The following is a 14,545-nucleotide window of genomic DNA, read 5'->3' as shown; positions in this document are numbered from 1 at the left end:
CGTTGTGATCTGGTTCGCCGTTAGGTTTATTGAGAATGTATCAACTATGTGTTTGGCCCAATCGCTTTCGGTGATGCATGTCATATTTACAGGTTGAGCTGCTCTGTTAATGGAGTTGACTTGTATCCAAAACGCCCTGGAGTCTGATTTTTTTATGTTGTGCAGCAATTTGACCCAGAAGTCGTTAGCTTTTTTTTTTTTTCCATCCAAACCAGCTTCTTGTATTGCCTCCTTGTCGATCGGACTTCTTGCCAGATACTTGGGTTTGTCCTTAATCCTTGTGCCCGTCTTGTGAGCTTCTGAAGTTGTTTCCTCATAGACAGTGCTGTTTTTGTGAGTTTTATATCAGTCTTCTGATAGGTCTTCTTTTTTGCGTTGCTATTGGACCTTGGTAGCCTTTCCAGGAAGTCAGACCAGGTTTCTGAACATAAGTCCTTTTCTGCAGTTGTTTGTTTGAACAGTTTCTTAGCATCTAACGCAATTTGTGGTAGGGTGTTACTTGACCACCTTAACCGCTTCAGGTTGATTGTTGAGGTTATGCCTGGGATAGTTGGTGCCTTTACGTGCCTGGAGGGACTCAGTTTCATCTCGATGTGTTGCATTAAGTGATCGCTGTCTAGTGAGCAGAGTATTTGGAATTTTTTTATTAGACTTAGCAACGGTAGTGTAACTAATGTATAATCCAAGGTGGAGCTTGCATTGTGGCCTATATAGGGAACGGCAGGGGGTTTGTCATGAAAGGTTCTTCCGTTTATTACCCATAGGCCAAGGCGTTCAAAGTCCCACATCAGTTGCCTACCCACTTTGTCTGTCTTCTTAACAGATATAATCTCCTGGGGTTCAACATCCCACAGTTCGTTTGCTACAGAGATGTTGACCTCATCTTCTGGTGGATGTTAAAATCGCCTGTGACAATAATCTCCCAACTTGGATGTTCAAGGCGGGTGTTGGTTACTACATTGACTACACGGTCGAAGAGGTCCCTCTTAGCTGATTTTTTCGGGTGAGCGTATAAATTGATCAAGATGATTGTTCTGGCATTGTTTTTTGATGTGCTTTCCAGTTTAATCATTTGTATATCTGGTGTTGATGTGGCCATTTGTGAGGCTCTGATCTTCAGTGCTGTGGATATATATATTGAAAGACCCCCCCTTGCGCGTCCGTAGCACTGGAGACGTTTCGCGCTTTCATGGAAGCATACTCTTCCCGGTACATCAATTGGCTCCGTTGTCCACGTTTCTTGCAGTGCTATGATGTCATATTGGTCCCAGGTTACTGTTTTTCTACTATGGTTTAAGATGTTTTTCGCTCCTGCGATGTTCCAGGAGAGCAGCTTTATTAGTGTTCCTTTGCTCTCTTCCGCTTCCCAGTGGGTTCAATTGTCACTAGTGCCCAATGTCTGTCTCCAGTGATTATTAGTCAGAGTTTCAGCCCCCCTGGCACCTTGCAGTACTGAGTGAGTAATTTGGGTTTTGCAGTCATCTCTTTTCCTATATCTTCTTAGTAGGGGTGACGGATAACCCTTTTTTTATTTCTTCTTTCAACGTGATTCCCCACTCTTCAAATTTGCGTGTTTCTGTGAGTAAGTTTTTTACTATTTCTATATTCCTCCAGGTGGCGAGCGTGCCTTCCTTGGCCACATTGTCCCCTAATGGGATGAATTCGATTGATAGTAAATCGGCAGATGTTAGGTGGCTTAAGCTTGGGATGGAGGATGTAAGGTGGAGAATGTTCCCTCGATTTAATAGATCTTGTGTGCCTTGAGGCTCGTAGTTAGGGATAAAAAGTATCTTTCCTGCTGTAGCTGTTTGCTTCTCCAATGGTCGGTCATTGCTAATCTGAGCTTTTCCCTCTGAAGAGGATTTTTTAGGCATGTGATCATCATGAACCTTTGCGTTGAGATGGATATATTGGGCTATTTGATTGTACCCATTGCTTTGGGTTTGCGTGAGTGGCATGTTTCATACGGCCTTTACTTCTCGGCCTGTTTGTTTTGGGCTGACCTGTTCTAAGTAGCGCCCACTTACTTTGGTGTCAGTTCCGAGGCATGGTCCTGTCCATTCTACCTTTGTGGGTTCTGCGATTTGTTGTATGCCGTTGTTGCCTGTGAATATCGTGAGTTGTATTTGATCGTGCGTGTTTCTGTCCGCCTTTGTTCTTACTTGTCTATTAGTCTTCTGGTCGCTTTTCCCTAGTGTTGAATTTTCACTTGGTATTGTGATGCTTTTCCCTACCATTGAGTTATTACTCGGTACGGTGATGCGAATGGAGGGAGGTTTTTGGTTTTTGTCCACGGCTTTAACTACCACCCAATAGGGCCTTTGACTGTTTGTTTTGTTTTTATGATGTTGATCGATCTCATTTATAGAATGCTTTTTATCTTCATTGGTAGTGCGACCTTCTTGATAAGTGGTGGAGTCAGTTTTTTGTTGGTCAACTGACCGACTATCTAAGATTTTATTCAGTTGTGTGTTGTTGCTGATCCCTTGATTCCGGCTCGGATCAGTGTCACTTGCGGCGGGTGTTGGGCTCGAAAGATCAGTATGACTGGAGTTAAAAGAGGTTATCTCCTCTTTGTTCGTTAGTTTTTTTGTTGTCCTCGATTGAGTGATGTCATTCGGGCTTTTGCTTAGTGGTATTTGTCCTTCTTCTTGATTTTTCCCGTTTTTTTGCTCTTTGCGTGTCCCGACTGATGAGTGATTAGTCCCCTCTTTGACGGTAAATTCCTGTTTAGTTTTGATTTTTACCTGATTGAAGATAGGAAAAGTGACCGGCGTCTGGGTGTTTGCAAGCGGGTGGTTTGACGTCTGATTTCTGTTTTTTCTTGCCCGCTTTTTTTGCCGCGTGGTTAGGCCTTTATGGTCGTTTTGGTTAATTTCCCCCTCCTGGTTTGAGTGCTCTGTTTCCAATGGTTTGCGGCCAATAATTTGTATGATAAGGTGACTTTCACCTGTTGTTTTAGTTTCCTCTAGTATACCATCAGGTGTCAGTGTCCGGTTGTTTGATTGGTTCTTTTCTGCTGATGTTTGCCGTGATGACTCATCCACATTAGGTTTAATCGGACATACCTTATGTGGACTCTTGCAATTTTCAAAAGAAATAAGGTCGCATCTGATTGGTGTGCAGTTATTCCACTGATTGGCGATCTTGCATTCTAGTAATGTGTCTTTAAGTATTGAAGGCAGATCCTTTAATTTTTCCAAAATTGGGTGGCAGGTGCATGACTGGGATGCTGCCCACGGTTGGATCTGATCCTTAATAATGTTGGAGATAGTGGCCATGGTATCTAGCTTTTTGTTTATGTTGGATATGTGTTCCGCCAATGTGCTCATAAGATGTATCTGGATGTCGAGTTTGTCTGACTGCATGTTGAGGGTTTTAATAGAGGTTTCCAATATGCACCCCAGTGCACTGTGTAATGTGATTATTGATTCCAAGTTTTCGTTTATCTCGTGCCCTGTTTCATGCCGGTGCAGGTGCCCTGTGTTGTAGTTGGAGGAATATCCCTGTGAGGCTTGTTTTTTAGACGTTGTGTCGTTCTGCGTACTTTGATCTTTTGCTGTGTTCCGGGGCGCGGTTCTGGGCTTTTTGTTATTGCTACATCGGCAATAGCTGAGCCACTTGAAATTTCTATTATTGAGGGTTCCATTTGAGCACCTGCGTCAATCATGTTTGGAGAGTCTATTGCTGCATTAATGTCCTCCTCCTGATTCACTCCACTGGATATCTCAACTGTGTTGTTGCTTAATGGCTCTTTATTTGGAGAGATTTTTGTGCACCAAGCAATTGGTGGTACTCCCTGGTCCTTCTTTACAGTGACCTTTGTTTTGTTGGGGATTTTTAATCCCTCTACGTTGGTATCGTTTCCTTCCCGGGCCTCCATTTCAGTGATGATTGATTTACTGAAGATTTTTAATCTCTCCAAGTTGCTTTCTGTTGCGTGGATGTCCAGGCAGGCTTTTTTTGTCATGGTTCTTCCTTTAAGGGTAGGCACTTGAGGCGCCCAACAGGGATTTAATTCCTTTATCCTCTCTGTGTAATTATTCATTACTGGGATCATGCGGGAATCTGATCTTGGGGTTGAATGGCTGTATGGGGGCACCTTGTATGCTAGTTCATGGCCAGTAATGTTATGACAGTCCTCGTTTTTGGATTGAACCACGTAGCTTCCCGTTATTTTTTGGTCTTGATTTGTAGCCTTGGTTGATACTGATTCGGTTGTAGCAATTGATTAACTTTTGCTCTCTATTTTACTGGGGGAGGATAATATTGTATGCCCTTCTGTGTGGTAGTCCATAGACTTGATAGCTCCTATATGTGTTGTTGAAGGTTTCTCATGACCTTGCCTTTGGAATAGGTCGTACCTTTCATTTTCCTTGTGCACTTGAGCTTGAAAATGAAACACGTTTTTCTTCAGGGTTGCATCCATATGATTGGGTATTTCCTCTCTTCCTTTGGGCCTGTCTTCATTGGTGTGTAAGGCGCTTGGAGGAGACCTTGTGTCTGTTGGTCTCAGATCTGCTTTTTTTGGTGACAGTGGTTTTTGTAATCCATTTGGTGTAGTCGGCATTGCATAAATGGCAGCCATTGGGTCTTTCAGGAAAGTAAATTTTCCGGTAGGATTTATGTTGATGAAAATTGAGTATACTGGGGATATTAATGATGCGGGTGCACTCCCCTCAGTTGGTGCAATGGGGGATTTGGTCTTGGCTTTTTTCCTTGTATTTAGGGGGGGGGGGGTTTGTTCTTGTTCTCCCAGACCTCATTCCCCTCTTTTTTTTTTACTTCCCAACTCCGCTCTGCTTCCACTCCACCTCCCAAGCCTGTCTGCCCCCTCTAAGTTGGAGGAGCTGCCATCAGGGAGATAGCGTTGCGTTGTTACGGGGTGACTGCGGGGTGACTGCTCTCTCTGACGTAAAAAAAATTAAAAAAAAAAGAAAAAGCGCTGGAAGACAGTTTTTGCCTGGTATGTAATGCCGGTCAGTTCTCTACTGTGCACTGTGTCCTTTGCACTGTTAACACACCGTTAGACTGCCCCAGCTGTTGCTTAGCTTTGGTATAAGAGTGCTGGTGGACAGTTTTCTGGCGCATAGGGAACGAAAAAGCACTTGGGGGGTAAGGTACACTTAAGACACCGAGCCGATATTGCAAGTGGCGCAGCTGATGCTGACGCCAAAAATTTCTCACCGAGTCATTGATACTACCAGTACCGGTAGTATCAATGACTCTCGTCCGCCTTGCCTCTCTGCCTCCACCAGGTCATTTTCCTGTTAAGTTTCGCGTTTTTGCCACAGCCGTGCGAGGGGCTGCACTGAGGAGCGGGAGCGGCTCGGAGCAGCGAGCCCCAAGTGGGACAGGGAGCAAAGAGTTCACAAATGCCCCCCTCTTGCCCCAGCTCAAACAGCCCCAAAACGGCACCAAAACGGGTCCGGCGGCCCCACGGGAGACTCCCTCCTCCCTTCTCAGCTTGTCCTGCACACTGACAGCTGACGGCTGCTCGCGGCTACTTGCGGCTCACTGCTGACCTCTAGTGGCGATCTGGTCAGAATGTAGCTTTGATGCATCAGTATGTTACCTGAGTGGAATAATCCTCGCCTCCGTGTCCTTAATATATAGAAATAGTAAAAAAGAAAAAAAAATTCTCACCGTGTTTTTGTTGCCTGTTGCCTGCTGCTGATGTCCTGCAGGTCCGGTCTGGTCTGGTCTAGTCTGGTCAGCTGTGACTGTCCCCCCCACGAAGCTGTAACGCCCGGGCGATGCCCTGGGTGTACCTAGAGAGAACCGCTGGACTGGATCCGGTCAGGTCCAGACAGTTGGGAGCACTAAGAACACTGAAGGCGCTGTGGTCCCTGTGAGCTGTAAGCGCTGTGAGCTCTGGGGAGGCTAAACTCCTCCTCGGCAGACCACATCGGCGAGCCTCGGCACCCCTGGTTTGCCTTAATCCTAAGGGCTCCACTCTGCCTCTGCCTCTCCCTGCCTCTCCCCTGCCTCACAAATGTCAAGGGGGGGGGGCCTTGAAGCCTCGACTCACGGCTGTTTTTGGACTGCTCTCAGTTGCAGTTTTGCACGAGCAGCAAGCTCAGTCCGTGTCAATTAGCGTTTTCTGTCTCTGCTCTGCAACTTGCTGCTACTGCAGCTGCTCGTGCTACTGCTGCTGCACTCTGCTGGTCGCTCCTACCAGCATCACCAGCCCCCGCCTCTGTAAAATGTTGCCGGTGTACTCGCCGGTATACTCACTGGCCCAGCGCTCCTGCTGCTGCCGCTGCCCAGTACCGGTAGTATCAATGACTCTCGTCCGCCTTGCCTCTCTGCCTCCACCAGGTCATTTTCCTGTTAAGTTTCGTGTTTTTGCCACAGCCGTGCGAGGGGCTGCACTGAGGAGCGGGAGCGGCTCGGAGCAGCGAGCCCCAAGTGGGACAGGGAGCAAAGAGTTCACAAATGCCCCCCTCTTGCCCCAGCTCAAACAGCCCCAAAACGGCACCAAAACGGCTCCGGCGGCTCCACGGGAGACTCCCTCCTCCCTTCTCAGCTTGTCCTGCACACTGACGGCTGACGGCTGCTCACGGCTGCTTGCGGCTCACTGCTGACCTCTAGTGGCGATCTGGTCAGAATGTAGCTTTGATGCATCAGTATGTTACCTGAGTGGAATAATCCTCGCCTCCGTGTCCTTAATAGAATTGAAAATTCTTGTCGCGTCAGCTAGAATTTTTTTTATTCTATGTCAGTCCACGGTGGCTCAGATTATGCTAGTTTAAAGTTGTTACATAACCACCGAAGCCACATCCACAATCGGTTTATGATAAAATGTCTTAAACGTTGAGTCAGAGGACCAGTCCGCCGCAGTCATAATAGCCTGTAATCGAGAGCCTGAATAAAAGGCCTTGGAAGCCATTGTTCCTATAACCGAGTGAGCGCCAAAAATGGCAGTATCAACACCTGCTAGTCTCAGTAACCAAGTAACCCACCTGGCTAAAGTCTCTGCAGTGACTGGGCGGAAAGGTCTCTGCAGAGAAATTAACAATTGTCCTGCAACATCATTCCTGAACTCTCTAGTACAATCCTCATAAAATATTAAGCATTGAATCTCACATAACTTGGTATGATGAGGAAAGGCAGGATATGAAATACATCTAGAATGCATTTTTGTCCGTTTGGATATCGTGAAAGAAACTCCCGTAGGAGTAAATACTTTACCTGCTATATCCAAAGCTCGCACGTCCGAGACTCGCCTGCAGGATACCAGGCATGAAAAAGCATTGTAAGTTTCGCTGATAACTGTTTCTGGGATAAGCCTTCATTGGCTGGCCAAGCTTTAAGAAAACGTAAAACTAAATTAACATCCCAAAAAACAGAATACCTGGGTTTTGGGGGGTTGACCAATCGGATACCCCTCACCACTTTACACACTAGGGGGTGTTCCCCCACCGGGTTTACCATCCACGTGTGGATGACCAGCCGAAATTGCTGAACAAAAATTGTTCACCGTCCGATATGCCATTCCTGAGCTGGTGAGCTCCGACAGGAAATTGACTATGAGATGGACACCGGATCCCATGGGATCTGTCTGCCGTTCAGAACACCAACTAACCCATCTACGCCAAGCTGATTCATATCGCTTGTGCGTAGCAGGTGCCCATGCCTGTGATAAGAAAAACAGAGACTCCTGTGAAACTCCTGGCACTTGCCATAGTCACCTGAAAGTCTCCACGCCATGAGAGTCAGGAGGCCTTGCATCACCAAAGGATCAGGCAACCCCAGAGGGTCCTCCAGGATCCCCGGAAATGACCGAAGTTGAACCGGAAGAGCGCATGACAAAGCTAGCGCCACCGGAAACCACGCTGGCGCTTTCCAACATGGAGTGATTAAAATCACCTCCACCCCCTGCCGGCGGAGCTGTGCCAATACTCTCGGAATCATGGCGAAAGGTGTAAATGCACATAGAATGCCCATCGTCCATGACTGAAGAAATGCGTCCGAGCTGATCGCCAGAGGGTCTGGGCGCCAGCTGTAGAACCGAGGAAGTTGCGCTTTGAGTCTGGATACGAAAAGATCCACTGCACATGGGCCCCATTTGTCGTTCAAGTGCTTGAACACCCCGGGATGCAGTCTCCAATTGCTGGCATCCCGCAGGAAACGAGAATTCCAATCCGCTACCACATTGGAAGAGCCCGGAATGTACTCCGCAGTCACCAATATATGGTGGTCCAGGCAATAATGCCAAAAGTCCTTGGCTATCTCCACTAGAAGACGAGACCTCGCACCCCCCAGACGATTGACGTATCGTACTGCTGACACATTATCCATCCGCAGTAAAATACAGCAAGTCGTCCGCTGCGGGGAGAGTGTCCAAATTGCAAACGAGCCAGCAAAAAGATGCAGGCAATTGATATGGAGTTTCAGTTCCTCTTGGGACCACCGACCCCCAGTTTCCACCGAGCCGCATCGGGCTCCCCAGCCCCATCTGCTGGCATCCGATTCTATGACTATCTCCGGGTGGGCTGAGAAAATGGCTTTGCCATTCCAAGCATCCATGTGCTCCAGCCACCAACTCATCTCGGTCTGCGCCTCTTCGGAAATCGAGATCTGCTCTGCATAACTCAGACCCTTGCGTAAGTGTAGAATCTTCAAACGCTGAAGAGCTCTGTAATGTAGGGGCCCTGGGAATATCGCCTGTATTGAGGCGGCCCCGAAGTCCCACCAACCTGGCTAAGGTCCTCAAGGATATAGTCTGAGAGGCAAGCGCTCTCCTCAAATCCTTCTTGATAGCTATTCTCTTCCTCAAAGGTAATAGTAACTAAGCTGCAAGTGAGTCTACCTGAAACCCCAAGAACTCCATCGACTGGGTTGGAGTCAGAATGGACTTCTGCGCGTTGATGACAAATCCCAACTCTTGTAAGAGTTGGACCGTCCAGTTCAGATGAAGAAGAACTGTGTCCATATTCTGCGCCATAATCAGAATATCGTCCAAATAAATTATGAGTCTTACCCCCGTTCTCCCAGGTACTGAACCACAGGTTTTAGAAATTTGGGGAAACACCAAGGGGCGGACGAAAGGCCAAATGGCATGGCCGAAAACTCGAATCACTGGTCTTTCCATTGAAATTGAAGGAACCTCCTATGAGGGGGGAAGATAAGCACAGCCAGATTTTTTTTTTAACCTTATTTATCAAGTTTTGCAGGTTACATCTCCAGCACAGTAAATCCAACCAGGTACAATCTTACATTGCAAGTGTTCTCGTCATAAAGAGAGAAAGAACAAAAAGAAAGAAGACATCACAGCAATATTATCAAGCAGTCAGTTGCATAATAGGTATGAGGGTAGTGTGGTCCCCAACGGTCCCTGGTGTAGTTACCGTGTCGTTTCCTGCAGCATAGGCTATATTGAACTCCATTTAAACTCCCTGAACCTCCCCACCCAACCCCTCAACTCCACCCCATCCCCATCCCCCCCCTGCCGAGATTGAAACCCTCCCCTGTGTGGTCTGCGTTCCTTACTCTTGATTCAACAGGAATAATTAAAAAGTTTTCTTCTTCCTAAAAAAACCTTAGCCTCGGGCCACTGCAACTAGGTCTTCATCGTGGGTCACCTGGTGCCGCAATGACTTGAGGCCGAATCTCTTCACAGCTCAAATCTACCAGTACTGGGCTATTTTGCGTCAGAGGGGTATCTAATCCCACCAGCTCTAGGATCATGACCCCCCAAGCTTGGAGAACCTCAGGCAGCTTCCCATCCCTCCTTGTGCGTCTTATATGGTCTTCCTCTGCTAGCGCCCATTCCCTCAAGTCAGTCTTCCATTTCTGCAGCATCGGACCCGGTGGGGTCAACCAGTGTATTGCAATGCCCAAAACCAAAAACCGTCTGCTCACCTTTCGTTTGGGGTCTCGAGGGATTCGGCCCAGGAGGCAGGGGCGGGGGTCTAACTCTACTACCCATCCCGACACCCTCACCAAAACCTCCAGGACTGACACCCAGTATGTTTGGAGAACCGGACACACCCATACCATATGCACAAAGTCTGCCATTGGGCTGTGGCATCTTGGGCAGTGCGCATCCCTGGTGTTGTCTATGATCTGGAGGCGCCTAGGAGAAAGGTAGGTCATGTGTATAATATTGTACTGGATTCATTTGAATCGGTTGCTAACTGACACCTTCTGCACACTTTCATGAATTTTTTCCCAATCACGGGAGGTGATCTCTTGTGAACATGCCTGTTGCCACCTATCCTCTATTGTCAAGGGCCGCACTGTTTTATCCTCCCTTAAGGCCCTATAAAGGTGAGTTACCAACTTCCGACCCCCTGCCATCGCCAACATTGTGACCAGTACATGAGTGTGCGCCGGGGCCTCCGGGAATGTTGGCCAGAGGTGCCGCGCGGTCGCCGCTATTTTTGCGTATTGGAGGAATTGTCCTGGGCCAAGTGCAAAGGAGGTGACCGCCTCCCGATAGGTTATAAATTGGTCATTCGGATACAGGTCCGCTAGCATCAGGCACCCTCCCCCTGTCCATTTATCTATGGACATGACCCGTGCAATCCGGGCAAAGGGTGGCAATAACCACAGATCTAAGTCAGGGGCGAAGGGTTTGCTGTGAAGGAGGCGTCGAGTCACCCGATCCCAGACTGCAGCCATCAACCGCGCCAGTGGGGGGGCATGATCCCTCTGTCCCCCCAACCGCCAAAGCATCGTCCCCAGTTGCTCATTGCCATACGTCCCCTCCAGTAAGGAACGTTCCCACGAGGGGTCTGTATCCAGCCATGAGATCGCGTGTTGTATTTGTGAGGTAAAATAATACATCTCCAGGTCGGGAACTTCCAAACCACTAGCTCCCCATCTGCGTTTCAGGACCCCCAAACTCACCCTGCATCTCTTCCCATTCCATAATAGAAGGACGAGGAGAGAGTCCAGCCTCGAAAAACCCGATGTGGTATCTCATAAAAGGACCTCTGCATAGTGTATAGGCAACGTGGGAGGATCACCATTTTAATTAGGGCTATCTTTCCCATCATAGAGCCCTCAATAGAGCTTTAGCCTGTTCCCATTGATTTGGCTGCTGATTAAGTTTTAGAGCATATTCCCTCTCGGCAGCACTCCGAAGAGCGAACATTTTACGCTTGCGATCATTTGCCTTATTGCTGGAAAACGCAATGATCTGCCCCCGGACAGCTGCTTTAAATGCACCCCATACAGAAAAAGGCTCAGCTGAATCTTTGTTCACTAAGAAAAATTCTGTCACCCACTCCTTGAACCCTAAAACCCAATCCTTGTTCTGAAGAAGGGTGCGATCCAGCTGCCACCTGGGGCGCTCCCTTTCCGTTGCACCTAGCACCAACTCAACTTCGACCCTCCCATGATCCGAAAAAGGGTTATATCCTATCAAAGTTCTAGAGATTTGAAATGATCTTGAAGTCAGAAAAAAGTCTATTCTGGATGCTGATTGAAACCTGTTAGAATAGCATGTATAGGCCTCCTTATCTACATTCAAAGAACGCCAAGAATCCCGCAATTGGTATTCTGCCAGAAGTGCTTCAAATACACATTTTGTCTTAGGCTTTAATTGCTTTTTGTTCTTATTAGAAGTATCCCTCCTCAAATCCTGGATATAATTGAAGTCTCCTCTTATTATGAATTGCCCTGTGGTGCCCCTTAAAACCTCACTAATTTCCAACAGGCCTGAGATATCATCGAGGATGGGGCCATAATAGTTCACAAAGTTAAATATGTTTCCCAACAGCTTTGCTGCAACCCAAAGCCATCTACCTCTAGAGTCTCTTTGAACCTGAAGGATTTCCCAAGGAAGGTTTCTTGCAAAATAAACAGCAACTCCCCTCTGGGCAATCCCTGCTGAGGAGAAGAACCCATGAGAAAAATATCTCGGCAATAACAACTTCGGGGCATTTGTCTTTAGATGCATCTCCTGAAAAAAGACTACCTGCGGATTTAGAGTTATTAACCATTTCAGTAAAGCTCCATACTTCTGCTTATTAAGCAAACCGTTCGCATTTATGGACAGGATAACACTTGAATTATATTTAATCTAGAAGCTTGTAAAATCTTCTACATATTACGTACCAACCAATGATAAAAATCAAATTACAAAACCTACTGCACTTGTTCCTTTTTACTGCGTTTACCCTCCCCACCCTTGCACCCCCGAATGTGGAGCCCCCCTCCCTGTCCACGCCGCCCACATTCCTCCCTCTTCTTTCTTCTTTGGGTGTCCTCTTGCTACACCCTGTTGCAACCCGTTAACCCTGGACCGCCCCTTCTTTCTAATTATTTTGGTATGATCAGGCAGACCTATAAGAGAAAACATTCTTTCCATTTCAAACATTAGAACCAGAAGAGATCTCTTTAAGGAGGGATTGTGCATCTTCAATGTCAGAAAACATATAGAACTTCCCTTTGACCAAAACCTTCAATTTTGATTGCTGAGCAATCGATGCTTGGGCGCCATTGGCCTTAAATAAATGTAAGATCTTAACAAACTCCTTGCGCCTTTTGGCAGCAACCGCAGTCATATCCGGGAAAATCCTGCATTTTATGGTTTCTGACACAGGGAACTGCCGTTGTTAATAGGCCTTGGACAGAATCTTCTCTTTAATCCTAAAATCAGCAAAATTTAGGAGTATTGTTCTAGGAAATGGAGAATTTGCAAAACGTTGCGCTGGAACCCGATGAGTCCTTGTAATTGTCAAATCGCCCTCAAACTCGGGAAGAACTACTTGATGAATAAAGGAGGAGACCCACTGGATAGTATCGGAGCCTTCCACTCCCTCCAGAACCCCTACTATTCTTAGATTCGATCTTCTCGAGTGATTTTCAAGTTCTTCAAGTTTGTGCTCTAGCGCGACCTTCTTCTTGGCTGACTACCCAGCTTCATCCACAACCAAGTTCACCTTGTCTTCGAGGACTGAGATCCTAGTCTCCACCTCCTGCAGTCTACTGGGAAATGCCAACATCGATTCCTCAAATTTATCCATTCTGGAGTGAAGAGTAGCTATCTCTACTTGTTGGTTATGCTTTATCTCTCATATTTCGTCCAGAATCAGATTTAGCATCTCACAGATATCCATTTGGTATCTAACTTCTGTCCCAGATAGATTTGTTTCATCCGCTTCCGGATCTACGTTCATAACTCTTGGGCTTTTGTTAATGCTCAGCTGGACCTCCTCTTCTGTTGGTACCTGTGCACCCTCTTGCGTACTCAGGTTTTGAGAGGAGATCTGGCCCGATATCCCCTCAACTATCAACTCATCTGGCACAGTTTGCGAGGATTGTACTGGAGATACGGGTAAAGACTCCGGACTCTGATCATGGGACTGCGTCAAAGATGAAACAGATGGACCAGTGTCCTTAAATGACGCAATAGAAGTTGGCTCCTCCTGGGAGACAGGAGCCATCGGAGCCTGATGGATGATCGATTTTGGGGTAGTTCTTTTAGCGAAAAGAGGAAAATCCTTCCTTTCCTTACTTCCCATACCGCCAGATCCGTTCATAATCTTCCCTACTAAGTCCGGAGATGCAATCTCTGAGACTATAGGAGGAGAAGTAACCATCGGTGATGCTGACTTGGGGGATAGAGATTCATTTAAGATGACAGTTTTGACCGCAACTATTTTCTTAGGCACTGTGCCATTTAAAGAGGAGGATGAAGGATGCCCATCGTCATCTGAAGATTCAGGAAGAGTATCTTCCGCAGAATTTTCTTCTTTGTTTTTCTCTTTATTTCTATCTTTATTTTTGGCTGCTTTTTGAGCAGTTTTCCTGGCTAGGGCGAGGCGAGTTTTTGTATTCAGACGAGGAGCCAATTCAGTTTTATTCAGTTTTGAGGGCTCTTCCCCCTCCTTCTGCGGTTTGCCCATTGTAGCCTTTTTTTTTTACTTTTGAACTTTTCAACTTTTCAACTTTTAACTGCAATCACTGCTCTCTTCCCCCTGTGCTCCTGAACTTCTGTACCTTGCCCAAAAGGATTAGACCAGTTAGAAATAAATATATTAAAGTCCAACTCACTGTGAACCAAGAAGTCCTGCTGCAGAGTTTCGATTTTATGCCCCGGTCTGAAGGCAGTGATACCAGTAGGACAAGGTTATGTGAAAGGCAGTGTTCAGCAGTCTTCCCGAAAAAAATGGGCAAAAAAGGCAAAAGGAACATCCAATGCTCTCCTTATATCGCCCCTCCTCGCCTCACCATGTTTCTTCTTGCAGAAGTCCAGTCCGTATTTTCTCACTTGCCAGAAAGCCTTTAGGAGCCCTTTTTTCTTCTCCCTTCCAGTCGAGGTTAAACGCTGCTCCTTATGCTCCAAAAACGAGTACTGTCTCTCTGACTCTCCACTGCAGCAAAGCCAAGAAACAAAAGCCACTGGAGCTCTCGATCGATTTAATCAGCGCCCGGACATCAAGGCATGAGGACGTCGGGGAACAGTTGTTCCAGTATATTTCATGCAGTACCTCGAGGGCACCAGCTCGCACTTCCAGATGTCAGTGTGACGAGGGTGACAAGGTTCTCAGCTCAGCGCCGTTTTCTTGCTGTTTTTCATTACTCATAA

General features: G+C 46.9%; 1 pseudogene; it reads right to left on the bottom strand.

Annotated features, from left to right (window-relative positions):
- Window positions 1-7,530: 7,530 nt before the first annotated feature.
- Window positions 7,531-12,980, bottom strand: LOC147689717 (uncharacterized; annotated as a pseudogene).
- Between the last annotated feature and the right edge of the window lie 1,565 nt (window positions 12,981-14,545).

This window comes from Lissotriton vulgaris, chromosome 9 (assembly GCF_964263255.1).
Source record: "Lissotriton vulgaris chromosome 9, aLisVul1.2, whole genome shotgun sequence".
Lineage (NCBI taxonomy): Eukaryota > Metazoa > Chordata > Amphibia > Caudata > Salamandridae > Lissotriton > Lissotriton vulgaris.
Note: the sequence above shows the minus strand (reverse complement) of the source record. Positions and strands in the feature narration are given on the sequence as shown.